The following is a 12,276-nucleotide window of genomic DNA, read 5'->3' as shown; positions in this document are numbered from 1 at the left end:
GTTTATTGGGCTGGAAACTTAGGGTTATTCCTAACTTTTCTTTTGGCTCAAATATTTTCTCACACACAAAAGCCCAAATACTTTACTCTACGTCTCTAAAATATAACAGACAAAATTCTTAAGCTACAGCTTGTGAGACTACTTGATTTATCTAAGCTTGGACCTGATTTTGTGAACCCTATGAATGTTTTTGTGAATCTTGGACCTTATTTTGTAAATCTAAGACTTGAATAGGTGACTTTAGACATACATTGGCATTGGTAATTATTATATAATAATCGTATATTTATATTTGTTCATCTATGTGGGTCTCGAACCCACACCTTGCGCAATAGCACAATGCTCTACCTTTTGAGCTAATAGATGATATTGTACCAAAATTAAATTATGCATCAACAAGTAACAAAGACATGAAAACACTAGTAACTTCATGTTGTGGACAGCGGGCCGCCCACGGGGGCGCTTGGTGAGAAACGAGGGACAAGCGTTTGCATTTTGTAAGGAGTCGCCACCAATTTTTATGGGAAATTGGAACCGTTCGAATACCTCATGTCATGTCAAGACATAAAGTAGTGACATGAACACTAAGCAATCGTTACCCTTAGCATTCTATGTCTAGAATGACTCTCGTGGATGCCAATGAACACGGATGCTCACGGAGATCTGGAGTAAGGGGTGAGGGTACGTATTAGGAAGCTCTTTTGATCGAACACCTAATCCCGCCCGCCTCTATAGCGGCCTCTACTAATGATTAGGGAAGTTATTCGTACTCGATATATCGTCGGCCATATGCATGCAATGCAACATCCAAGTTTTAATCCTAGCATGTGAGAATTAGACTAAGTCGGTGAAACACGTAATTAGCATACAATTGGGTCGAAGTAGGATTTAATGCTCATTTGCATGTGAGAACAAACAAAGAAAGAAATACAATAACTATAAATTACAATAATGAAAATTACAATGATTACATTGGATTAGGCGATTTATGTCGAAAATACCGCTAAAACGGATGATTTGAGAAAAAGAAATAAAAGAATAAAAGAATAAAATTAATGAAATAAACGAATAGGGATTAGCGTGATATTACGGATAATAGTTAGTTAATACGTAGCCTAATTAATTACGTCAAGGCAGAAACGGAGTTCAGGGACAGAACTCATCCTGGAACAGGCGCAGCAGGAACTGCGCCCTCTGGAAGAGGCGCAGCAGTTGCTGCGTCTGTTCCAAGGGTGAGTTCTGGCTGTGAAGCCGGAACTGCAAATCGTTAATGTTAATTGTTAATTTTAGGGATTGATTTGATAATTGACTCGGATGAAAGTGATTTAATGTATTAATTACATGTGAATGATGGTCATAAAAGCGATAAAACACGGATGAGACGGATGTAAACGAATTAATTATGTGAAGGGACGATGTTAATGAATGATTAACTAGTGACATCGGTGAATGGAACAAACTAAACATGACGAATTAACAATGAATATGGATGCAAATATATCGATGACGAATCTCAGAAACTCAATATGAACAAATTGAATCTCTAAAATCCGGGTTTGAATATTAATAACGAAAACCCGTAAATATTGATTATTTGGGATTTAAGTCGGATTTATGACAATTAAAACATATTAATACCTGATGAATTTATATACATGTGAATTATTGACGATGATTATATGAACGAATTAAAGAGAAACATACGGAAACAAATAAGAAAGACGAATTACAGAGGACGAAGAAGAAGAAAAGAAGCGAGGCGCTGGCGGCCTCACGAAGAGGCGCAGCAGAGGCGCGCTCCTTCGAAGAGGCGCAGCAGTTGCTGCGTCTTTTCTCGACGTCTGTCTACTGGAAATCCGCAAAAACAGGTTTTAAAGCACGGTTTTAGAAATCGGTTTTAACGGTGTTTTCGACATAAATCTTACAATGATGATTATACGATAAATAAAAATACAATAAATAAAAGAGGAATATACACCCTCAGACTTACATGTTGACGAAACGAGATGAACTAAGAAAATCGACTAGTGAATGCTCGACGCGAATGCAAGGAAAGAGTGCCCTCGTAAGAGGAAAACGATTGATTAATTTAAGTTGATTGAGTGTAGTTGGTCAAATTGGTCGGTCATGCAACGGAGAGGCCTGGTACCGGAAAGATCCGAGCTTACGTGGTCGGAAGTCCAAGCACGTAGGCGCCAATTAGTAAGAACGAAGTCTAGAATGCAAAGGGAGAAGAGAAGGGCGGACACTCGCGTGAGAAATATGAGGAACGAAGGCTCCTATTTATACTAATCACGTGAAGGAATAGGGTTTCGGAGACTCTTTGGAAGTGAATCTCGGAAAGATATAAGAAAGATACGTAAATCATGCAAAGAAGGGCCTGGGAAGAGGCGCAGCAGCCACTGCGTCCCTTGGAAGAGGCGCAGACTGCTGCGTCTTTCCCGTGAGGTTTCCTCCTGTCTGAAGAAAGATTTCGCGTTTGAGTTATGGTAGGACGGAAATAATTCGATTATCTTTTGAATATTACGGGATATTATTTGCCAAAAGATAAAATTTGTGAAATATGGAATAGAAATATTCGGAACATTCGAACATTCGACTCGGGATTTAACGGCTATCGAGAAAATGGAGACGGTTTTTGACCCGGACTCGAATATACTCTAATTATCGCCAAAACGACCGTATCCGGACGTAGATGACAACTAAGAGGTAGACATTAATATTTGAGCAATCACCTGACGATAATCTTATTTGTCACAAATCGTTCGCGAATCAAACATGCGGCCCAATCATCACCGGGTGGTTTGCGGGAGGTGCGAACGAGGTGTCTCTGAGCCCCCACTTTGACCGAGGCTTGGACAAGGCGAAAGTCAAAGTATAGCCATCAGGTCAATCGAAGATTACAACCGACGACTATGGCGACGCGAGGCGGTTCAAGGGGTCGAACCAAGGACTGTCGTCGGGAACATTTTAGAGTCCGTCGACTTAGGGAGGGTCGTTTAAAGTCCATTAGACTACGTAAGGAGGCTCGCCAGCCATAAGAAGAGACCATACCCGAGACTTCTTCTCGAGATGCTTCCGGAGTTTGCATAGGAGCTAAGGTTTGAGCTTGGGAGCTAAGGGTAAGACCTAAAAGATATATAAGGATTGGTGCTAGGGTGTGGGACCCTAAAGGAAAGCATTGACGGGAAGGAGGTCAAATATGAGTTCAACCTAGAGGTAATTAAGTTTTGGGTATAGGAACTTCCGGAGAACGACACCTGTCGGACTCGCGGGGGAAACAAGAAATATTGAAAGCAAGGGGACGTCGGTAGAAACTGCTGGGGAACCCGCTGCGTTGGTCTCAAGCGAACTCTTCTTTGGGAAATATTGACGACTAGGAGCATCTTGATCGTCGTGAGAGGAATCTCGAGTGAGCGATCTTGCGAAATACTATCTACTGGGGGATGACGATTAGGAACATCTTGATCGTCGTGAAAGAAATCTTGAGTGAGCAAAGATACGCAAAATACTCTGCGCCGGATGAAATGAGTTGAGCGACATCGCAAAATATGCTGCGCGCTGGATAAAATACGGACGAAGCGAAAGAAAATCGTCGAAACGGACCAAAAGAATATAATAGCGTTGAAGAAGAGGCGCACCAAAGATGGGCCCACTAATAACGAACTCATAACGAATTTTTGAAAATTCGTATGGAGGGAACACCAGGAAGAGGCGCAACAAGAGCTGCGTCTCTTGGAAGAGCGCGGCCACTTGCGTCTTTTCCCCAATTTGGCAATTTCCGCGTAAAAACGAAATCGAAGGTTTATTCTTCATTATTTCGAAACTCATTTCCTTCAATTTCTCTCTCAAATCTTCACCATTTCCGTCGAGGTTGGATTCAAAAGCTTGCTTTAAATATGACTAATCGAGGTATGTTTCTTAACTTTGCATTAATCATCCGTATTTGTCGAATTTTGAGCCGCAAGAGTTAAGGTTTTCGACCCTTTTGATCGAAAATTTGGGGCTTCTCCCCCAAATGAATTTGCTTTGCCAAATTGATGCTAGAAATGGATAGTAGGCAATGTTAGGAACACAACCATGTATTTACTTTGAATTTTCATCGAGTTTTGAGCCCTTGAGCGAATTTTGAGACAGTTTCTGGTGAGCGAACCGTAAATTGCTTCGAAAATAGCCTTAGGATTGTCCATTGGCGACGAAATTTGATATTTGGGATCCTTGGATGATGGGTAAACTTCCTGTCATCTCGAAATTTTGGTTTGGGACAACTTTTTCAGGGCACCTTTCTAGGGCATAATCGCCGTTATAACGAAATGCTGCCGAATTTTCGACTTGAACCCGGGACTAGGCTTTGACTCGGACTTGATTTGACCCAATTTATCACACGAGTGATTGGGTTGGCGGGAACATGACCAAAGATGGCCAGAAAGGACAGTTTTCAGGGCTCCGGAGGCTCGAAAACTCCTTAACAAAGGCTTGTCGTCAAGTGACGCGGCCTAAATTTACTTTAACGTTGCAGGTGATGAGGCTTCTATTTCTGGGAGGACTCCCATGGAGATAGACGCCAGTGCGGTTGAGGAGGCTTTGGAGCAGGTCTTCACCGACGTGGTGATGGCCACTGGAGGCGAGGCACACGAGGAGGAGGAAGAGGAGGAGGCCCCGAGACGGGCCAACGTCAGGCGAGGAGGTCGTCAGCTGAGGGGAGCTCCTGCGTGGGCTGAGACTTGGGAGAGTAGGCACCTCGTGTGGGCTGCAGAGGGTCACCTGTCCTACAGGACGGTGAAGAGCTTGGTAAATAAGAATTCACTACTCATCACCTATTCTCTTTCATTCTTTTTGTCCAATTTTCTTGCAAATTTCATTCAAAACTAAAGATAGCCTTGTTTCAAATCATAATAGGAGGCCGGGAACATCAGGTCGTTCTCGGGTTACACGACAGCGATGGAGCACTACGAGCTTTGTCGGCGGAGGAGAAGGGCCATGATCGAGCGCGGAGCGTTTGGTCCCTCGGTCCGGGTTTGGAGGGATATCGTGAAGAGGAAGTTGCGGGCTAACCTTAGCCTGGTCCGCGCTTTCTTGGATCGATTCTGGGATACGACTTCCACGTTTCACCTGCCTTTTGGTGAGGTGGGAGTTACTCTGGAGGATTACGGCATGATTTACAGTGCCAGTGTGGGACCGAGGAGATGGTGTGGCCGGAGACTGCCATGAGAGCGGATTCGGCCGAGGCGAGGAGATTGATCGGCTGGAACTTGTCGCCGAAGGCTGTTGCAGTGCCGGGCTTGGTACCCAGTACCTACGTCCGAGACTACTTTGCGGGAAAGACCCGGAGTGGTGACGATCGATGGGAGGGAGCGCTCCTCCTCCTCTCTGACAGTGAGCGAGGAGAGCTCGTCTGTGGCTTTGGTGGTTCTTGTCTTCGATTTACCTCGGAGACAAGGGCGAGAGGCTATCGACGAAGCTTCTTCCCTTCCTTTCTGACCTGAGTTCCCTAGGACATTGGGACTGGGTCACTGCTGGTTTTGCGGTCCTCATCCGCTTCATGAGGGCCATGGTTCGTCCGGAGTTGATGGAGAAGGGGACTTCTCCTGGCGCTGTCGGACCTGGACTACTGTTGGAGGTATGAACCTTCCTTTAGACCAAAATAAATTCTTTTCTTTGTTGAATCGCGAAAGATCGTCATTGATTATCTCGTTTTATAGGCATGGGTGTATTCTTACTTCCCGAGTCTCGCGCCCAAGAGGACGGAGCCGCTGGAGAAGGCCTATCCCGTGGTGAGGGATTGGGTGATGTGCCGGACGAAGAGCAAGCGCTCTTCTCACAATGTCTATCGGCGGGATGTGAACGCCCTTCAGCTGAGCAGCGTGAGTATCCCACTTGTATGTACATCTCTTGTACTTTGCTTCTATTTGATCATAGGAATGATCTTTGCCTTTATATTGTCGCAGTGGGTGCCCAGACCTTGGGCGGAGTACGCTGGAGCGCCTCCTTTTGTCGCTGAGGTCCTTCGACCTAGGAGCCCGAGCCATTCTTTGTTGTGGACGTCGATGGGTCTGTGTGGTATCTCGGGCGAGCGTTTGGCTCGTCGGTGCTCTCGGGGCGCGTTGACGGTTCCCATTGACCCTCCGAGGACAATGTTCAGGGAGCCTACTGAGGCTGAGAGGGAGGCGGACCTGGCTGGTGCCAGTGGCGACGACCTTCTTCTGCCTGGCGAGGACTACTCAGTATTCCTTTACGGGAGGTTGGCGTACTGGCCAATAGTAGTGAGTATCCTTTACTTTTCTTGATTTGATTTCGAGAGTTATGATGAAAGATCATCGATTAATGAGAGCTATTTGTCTTTGCAGGAGGTCGAGGCGGCGGGCGTCGAGCCCCAGTGTACCCCGAGACTCTTGAGTACACCGACGCATGGACCCGGGAGGACGACGATCTCCGAGTTGCGTGACTTTGACGTAGTTTGTGACGGATCTTGGCCTAGACGACTGTAGTCGTGAGACTGGCGAGATCGATTCGGAGGGTGAGCCTCCGGCTTATATACCTTTCGTGTAAGAACACATTTGATTGACCTTGTTCACTTTTCGAGAATTTCTTTTGAAATGCGGGTCGCGCCATCCCGGTTTGTGGCACTATGGAGGGTGGCCAACCGGCTCGAGCTACCGCCATCGAGGCACTTGTCGGTGGTCGAGGTCGTCAGGTATGAACCTCGTTCGATTTCTTTTGATTGATTTTGATTTTTCAGTTTTGTTTGAATTGATTGACATGAGCCAATTTGTTGTTTACAGGGCGACCGTGAGCTGGAGCGAGAGTTGGGTGATCTCGGGAGGAGGCGCTCGCTTGTCGAGGAGCTCGAGTTTCGGGACGCCGAGATTCTTTGCTCTTACGGCGAGGGTTGCCGAGTTGGAGGGTGTCCATCAGTAGTTTGGCATAGTTTTGTAGACTTGTACATCTGATTTTGAACGTTTTTGGACTTGTTTGGGGCGCAAGCCCCCAGTTTGCTTGGACTTTGGATTTGGTTTGGGGCGCAAGCCCCCGGTTGCTGTACATTTGTATATATGATGGCACGAGTGTCTTTTTTCTTTGGGTTGTGTTGCTTGTACCTGCAGGTTAGTTCTTGAACAGGTTTGGTAGACAACGGTTTACGCCGTCATGCTGCCGAAATTTACATGGAAATCACGCAAAACATACATTTTATACACATATATCCTCAATTAGCGCAAAAAAGAGACTCAAAAGTATACAAAAGGTGCAAAAATGCAAAAAGCAAAAATTTTGTCAGAAATGACCGGACGGTAGGGAGGGTTACCCCCTAAAAAAAAAGAAGAAATAGAAATCTATAAGTATAGAGATGAAAATGTTGAAATGAAAACAAAAGAGAATTATTTCCTAAAAAAGAAAATGAAATTAAAATGAAACTTATGAAATTTAATTAAAATGAAATTTTATTTCCTAAGCGAATAAATAAATGAGTAAAATAAAATAAAAAAACCAATTAAGTGCGATGAAAATGGCGAAGGTGGAAACATGATAAACTGCTCGTATTTACCAAAATAGAATCCCGTAGGAATAGGAAATTATTTGTTATAGAATTAGGAAAGATCCAAACGCGGAAATCACAGAAGGTGAGCCTGGGGAAGAGGCGCAGCATGAGCTGCGTCGCTTTGAATAGGCGCAGCAGGAGCTGCGCCTGTTCCCATGTTCGTCTCTCCTGGCGGATTTTGGAAACAGCAATTAGTATAAATAGAAGCGTCGACGAAGCTTTGAATCATATAATTCTTCCGTCTTTTCTCCGTTAATCTCATAAAAACTCCCAAAATAAATTTTCAAGAGAAAATTTGTCATCATGAATACTTTGGAGATCCGTTTGAAGGAATGGACCAATGAATTTTCGAGTGTTGAGAAGCACGATATGGGTGCTCATAACCTTGGGTCTCTATTGAGTTTGAAACTCATTAAGGTGGTAAAACCGTTCTTGGATGCTTCCCTTGACTACTGGGACCCAAATTGTCATATTTTCGCGTTCCCAGGTGGTGATATTTGTCCTTTTCCGGAGGAAATTGCTGCTATTGGTGGGTGGGATCCCGAGCACTTACCCGCTATTCCTTCCACTTCACAAGGGTATAAGACCAAATTCAGAGACTTGCTCGGATTGACTAGACTCGAGGTGGATCGCTTGGTTACCCCGAAAGGCGTGAGAATGCTGGATTTTGTAGACCGATTTATCAAAGAGCCGACCCCACGATTTCTTATGTTGCTAGGAGGAGAGCATTTGGCTTGTTTTTGCATGTGTATGTCTTTCATGGACATGTTGATGAAGATTTGCGAGGTGATCCCCGTCTTTTGGGTCTTATCGAGCAAATGGGCTGCGCAGAGCCCGGCTTGCTTGTGCTTAGGGAGATTATTGGGTTTGGATAATAGGAAATCCAACCGCGACCTTCCATTTTTGGGGAGTCCCGTTATCTTACAGGTAAAAGACACCCTTTTTTCGTTTTTTTTTTTTTTTTTTTTTTTTTTTTTTTTTTTTTTTTTTTTTCTTTTTTTTTTTTGTGGGTGTCTAATTCCTGCTTTTGGTAGGTTTGGCTTATGGAACGGCTCCACCGCTCGAGCCCCCGGTTCATGCACTTTTCTATCATTCCGTATGATTGCGATGAGGACGCGGTTGTACATGGTGGACTTCACCGGGTCTGTGACTATTGGAAGAACAAGCTGAAGAGTGATGATGGCCCGTTGATTAGGTGGGTGAAACCGTGGTGGCATCTCAAGTCCACATTCTTTGGAGTGTCTTCTTTGGATCCCATTAGGTCCGTGCGCATTCCGGGATTAGAGTTCATGGTATGCATCTTTCCGGAGAGATTGATGAGGCGAGGTTGGGTGAGCGGACTATCCCGAGGCTTGATACCGTTCAGATCGCCTGTAGCGCTTACCACCGAGAGAAGAGAGTGGGCCATCAAATGGGCCCAAAGGAACATGTGGTTCTTGAGCTTCTCCGCCAATGCTTTGTGGGTGTCAGATTCCTATCTGAGGTGGAGAAAGGCTGCAACTTCGGAAGAACGCGAGAGACTTTGGAAACGCGAGCCTGTCGACTACAAGGTACGCGAGGGAGAGAAAGAGAAGGAGAAGCATCGATGAAGGGAGAAGAAGAAGCTGGATTTGGTCATTCATCCTTCAAGAAATCAAAGACTACTCTGTTGCGGAAATGGTGGTTGGCAAGAATGGAAGAGTCGGGCCTCGAGAAAGACCGTTGGTGATTAGGTCCGAAGTGGTGCAAGAGCGCCCGGCTCGAGGTCGTGACAAGAAGTATGACAAGACTGACAAGGGCAAGGGGAAGATGGAGGAATAGCCCGAGTCCTTACTTATTATTTGATTATTATTATTATTGTTGTAATAAAAAGGAGGGATTTTTTGAATCCTAGCCTATTCTATTTTTTATTATGTAACGTACTATTATTATTAGAAAATGAATGGAATAAAAAAGGTTGAATGGTTAAGAAACCGCTGTGATTTTCTTTTATTATTCTTGTCGAATTTCAAATGCAATGCAAATGTCCTTCTATTTACATTTTAGGTATATTGGGTTGAATCCGGTGAAGGATTGCCTACGTATTCACTTAAAAAAGCGAAATCAAACCCTTGCGCGTAGTTCGAGTAAATGTAAAAGAATATTTGTTCGAAGCAAGAGCTTGTAATGAACATAGAAAATAAGCATGAGCTTTTGTTCTCAAGGTGCGAATTCAGTTTATTTGGTGATATGAGGATGACAGTCTTGTCAAGATGCAAGAGCATAGTGACACTTAGCTTATTTCAGCTTGGCCAGGGGCCGTTTATTTAGTGCCACAAGAGCGACACATGGGTTTACGCGAGGCGCGTTTTTGTCCTATTCTAGGCATAGTATCGTTTCAGTTGGTCAAGGTTTGTGAGGTTCGAAAACTCATTCCCATCTAGGTCTGTGATTCTAGCCGCACCGCCTGGGAGTATGGATTTGACTAGGTATGGTCCGGCCCAATTAGGTTTGAATTTTCCCCTTAGGTCGACAGGTAAAAGAGCTCTAACCGATTTGAGTACTAAGTCTCCTTCTTTGATGTTTCTTGGCCTAACTCTTTTGTTGAAAGCTCGTTTGATACGTGCTTGATATGTTTGGACATTATGCAAGGCGCGTAGCCTACGTTCATCCAGGAGGATGAGTTCTTCATATCTATCCCTCTTCCAATCGGCCGGGGATTTGACTTTCGAGTAGAATACGCAAGGATGGTATTTCTAGCTCGACTGGTTGTACGGCCTCCATGCCGTAGGTCAAATAGAAAGGAGTAGCCCCAGTGGGCGTCCTAACTGATGTACGATACCCCCATAAAGCAAAGGGTATCTTGCTTGGCCAATCTCTATAGTTGTCAGTTATTTTCTTGAGAATTGTGACAACGTTCTTGTTTGCCGCTTCTACAGCGCCGTTAGTCTGTGGTCTATACGGCGAAGAGTGGTGATACTTAATCTTGTATTTGGCTAGCAATTGCTCGGTTTCGGCTTGGAAGTGTGACCCATTATCGCTGATGATCTCATGTGGGCAACCATATCGACAGATGATGTTGTTCTGTATGAATTTTGCCACATTTTTGGCCGTAAGAGCGGTGTAGGAAGTTGCTTCTACCCACTTGGTGAAATAATCAATTGCTACTAGAATGAAACAGTGACCTCCTGTTAAAATTTACCGGGGTTATCTTTCCGATTATGTCAATTCCCCATGCGGAGAATGGCCAAGGAGATGTCATCGTGTATAGCAACGAAGGAGGGACGTGTTGTACGTTCCCGAAGATTTGGCAATTGTGGCAGTGTCTCACGTATTTGATGCAATCAGATTCCATTGTGGTCCAATAATACCCTAGACGCGTGATTTTCTTTGCCATCATAGGCCCACTCATGTGAGGACCGCACTCTCCGTCGTGGACTTCTTCCATCTCCTTTCGTGCCTGTGAATGATCAAGGCAACGTAGGATTACACCAAGAGGTGTTCTTTTGTATAATTCTCCTTGCATCAGGATGTATTGGGAAGCTAGTAGGCGTATAGCACGTTGTCCCCTTTTGTCCATATCTGGTGGATAGGTACCGTTAAGCTTGAAATTCAGGATCGCTTGGAACCGGGGTTCTGTGCAATTTCTTCTTCATCGGTGATTTGATGGACATAAGCGGTTCGATCGTCGTTCAATACACAAAGGCATTTCTACCATGTGGTCTGGCATATTTATCAAAGATGCGAGTTTCGCAAGAGCGTCTGCAAATTGATTTTCCTCCCGAGGTAGGTGTAGGTAGGTTACGTGGTCAAAGAATTGAGCCACTTGGTCTATCCTGGCTTGATAGGGTGCGAGGCTCTCGCTTCGGATTTTCCAGATCCGTAACTTGATTGATGATCGGTGATGAATCCCCATGTACCCGGAGGTTTTGATGCCTAAGCTTACTGCGCATTGAAGTCCAATGAGACAAGCCTCATACTCTGCGGCGTTGTTTGTCACCTCGAAGTCGAGTTTGACGGCGATTGGTGTATGCTCATCTTCAGGAGAAATGAGCAATACTCCTATTCCGAATCCTCTTAAGTTTGATGCTCCATCAAAGTATAGGTCCCACGAGTCTACGTCTGTTTGGAGTATATCCTCGTCGGGAAATGACCAAGTGTCTATGGTTTGCGCGTCGTTGATAGGATTTTCTGCGAAGAATTCGGCGACGGCGCGACCTTTATGACTTTCGGTGGCACATATTTAAGGTCAAATTCGAGAGCATCGAGTCCACCTTGCAAGACGTCCGTTGAGGACGGGTTTCTCGAAGAGGTATTTGATTGGATCCATTTTGGAATATATCTTGATCGAGTAGCTAAGCATGTAGTGACGTAGCTTCTTCGTTGCCCACACAAGAGCGAGGCATGTCTTTTCGAGTTGAGTATTTGCACTCGTACTCCAAGAACTTCTTACTTAGATAGTAAATAGCTCTTTCTTCACTTCCTACGGTTTGAGCCAAAGATAGCACCCATGGCGTTTCGATTCTTGTGAGATATAAACCAAGAGGTTGATCTCGTTGTGGTGGCATGAGCACTGGTGGTTTAGCCAATATCTCCTTGATTCGGTCAAACGCCTTTTGACAATCATCATCCCACATGGTGTGGTCTGTTTTCTTGAGTTTCTTGAAGATAGGCTCATGAGATCATGGTAAGCTTCGATATGAATCGGCTTATATATTGTACCTTTCCCAGGAATCCTCTGACTTCTTTTTCTGTTTGAGGTTGTGGCATTTCGATCAGAG

The sequence above is a fragment of the Silene latifolia genome, chromosome Y, assembly GCF_048544455.1.
Source record: "Silene latifolia isolate original U9 population chromosome Y, ASM4854445v1, whole genome shotgun sequence".
Taxonomy (NCBI): Eukaryota; Viridiplantae; Streptophyta; class Magnoliopsida; order Caryophyllales; family Caryophyllaceae; genus Silene; species Silene latifolia.
This window is presented reverse-complemented; position numbering follows the sequence as displayed.